This window comes from Gavialis gangeticus, unplaced genomic scaffold (genome assembly GCF_001723915.1).
Source record: "Gavialis gangeticus isolate Ggan-Ray unplaced genomic scaffold, GavGan_comp1, whole genome shotgun sequence".
NCBI classification, from domain to species: domain Eukaryota; kingdom Metazoa; phylum Chordata; order Crocodylia; family Gavialidae; genus Gavialis; species Gavialis gangeticus.
Window position 1 is genome coordinate 5,993,690 of NW_017729006.1, and position 2,527 is coordinate 5,996,216.

Sequence of the window (2,527 nt, forward strand, 5' to 3'; positions counted from 1 at the left end):
TCTTACCTTTAGTCCCAAAGATGAAAGACTTCTTTAAACTGTTCTGTTCTGAATTCCATTGTGTCTAAGAGTGGAACAAGACTCCTGGTGACTTAGTACAAAGAGAGTCCTTAACTTTTTAATTCTGTATTTCCTGTATTCAGGGGATTTGCTGGCAAGAGTTGAAGCAGCTACAAAAAATAACTCTTTATTTATGTTAATATCTTGTAATCATCATGTAATCTGAAATAATTACATTGAATACATCATAAGCTTCAAAACACACAGAATTTACATTAATTTTAGGCTTTTTTGCCTGAAAATTTTGAAAAGATAATCCTAAAGTGCATTATGCTTCACCTCCTTTGGCATGAATTTATCCAAAAGTATCTTTGTGAGTTTCATTGGCAGTGATCATAATATAATAAATTACATAATTCAACAAAATGTGCTAGTTAAATCAACAAAAATGTTGATGCATAATGAATAGAAATGTAATTCGCTAAATCAGTGGTTCCCAAACTTTTTTTCAACTTACAATCAGATAGTTTTGTGTGACTGTGTACACAGTTACTGCTGCTGGTTTGCCCTTGACTAAATTGGAGCAGAATTTTCTGGTGTCTCAGTTGCTCTTAGTAACTCTTCATGTGGTCTGTCAGACCCCCCAGTAACAGCTAAATTGAAGCATCTTAACCAGCAAGCCAAAGAGGACCACATTTAGCTTTCACTTAATGCAGGTTAAGGGTAAACACACAACAGTTATCGTGGAACAACTGAAGCAAGGTAAAGCCCTGTTTCCTATTTATTACAGGCATGGGGACAGTTCTGATGTTCATGTGTCTGTAGTTACCTTTTGATATGTAAAAGCTAAAACAGGACAACCTACTTCTGAATGAAACAGGAATCATAGGTAAGTAGGGCTGGAAGGGACTTTGTAAGGTCATCTGGTCCAGCCCCCTGCACAAAGAAGGATCATCCCTGACTAAACTACCCAGCCTGGTGTCTGTCCAACCTGCTCCTGAAAATTTACAGAAATTAAGATTTCACAGTGTCTCTAGGTAGCCTGTTTCAATGCTAAACCACCCATATAGGGATTGAGTTCTTCCTGACCTAACCTTATTTTTCTGCTGCAATATGAGCCTATTGCTCTTAGTTCTGCCAGCCACAGAGACAAGGCTATCTTCATCCTCTTTAGAATCACTCTCCAGGCATTTGAACACTGTTATCAAATCCTCCATGTTTTCTTTTTTCCAGACTTAATCATCTTAGTTCTTTCAGCCTTTCCTCATAAGCTATTCTTCCCAGGTGTCTACTCATTTTTTCCACTCTCCACTCTTTCCAATCTATCCACATCTTTCTTGAGGTGTTGGAGTCCTGTTGTGCTTTTGCTGTGGTATAAGTGTAAGCACAGAGACAGTTACTAAAGTGTACTTGAGGGGTGATTAAGTTTCCCATTTCCCTGATAATTGTGGGCATGGATCTTCATAGGCCTGCAATTAACAGGAGGCAGGACCCTGCTACTCCTCAATAACACTCCTTGAAACCACTCTTACTCTGCAGCAAGTGCAGTCTTAAATGGGACAGTGTATCCCTGTTTCCCTCAAAGAAAGATAGGTTACTGCAGGATAAGAGTGAGCACAGTTATGCAGAGCAGCTGAGCCATGATAAAGCCCAGCCCCTTTGTCTTAAAGGTGCATGGGTAATTTTGAGTTCAGGAGAACTAGTTGCTCCCTGGAGTTTGACTCTACTCTGGAAACCACTGTACTAGATACTTTGCTGCAATACTATACATTTGTGTGAGAGTCTTTATTAAATAGGGATGGCTAAAACTGGCTCCACTTTTAAACTCTTCAGGAATATTTCAGCCTTCATTACTGGTTTTATTTAAAGAGAAAAATAAAACCTTTTGTTCCCAAACTGAAACAATTATATGTCAACATGAGTCCCCCTTTTAAAAGGATCAGCTGGGGAGGGGAAGAGTATAGGGTTAAGCAAACTGAATAAAAAGAAACAATTAAGAGTTGTAGAAGTCAAAATCATGTCATTTGGGCTCCTCTTCCATGAGGCCTTGGTCTTGCAACCCTTTCTCATGCAAATCATCCTGGTGGTGTGTTTAGGACTTCTTGTCTAAATAAGGACTAGTCATCTGAGTAAGGACTGCAAACGTAGGCCTTTGCTTCTCACTTGTTCACAGAGTGTGGTGCGGAACGGATGGGGGTATTGCCTGTTGGTTCTGCCTTGGTATAAACTGTAAGGAGCACACTAAAAATGCAATGCCTGTGTAGGTGGATTTTATATTGTCTGCATGTGCAAAACCAAGTGTAACCTGTCCTTTGATAAAACTTAGAAAGGTAATTCGTTTGGAGTTGGGTACCAGTCTTTATTCTCCATTGCCTACCTTGTGTAGTCAAACTGATCAGCACAAGATGTGTGTGAAGGACAAAATGAAAAGTTTGCATCTCATGTTTGTTTTTTTGCCTTCCTCTGAGATGTTGGGACATGGACCATAGTTAAGGCCGGGGGTGGGGGGGGGGGGGGGGAATGATTG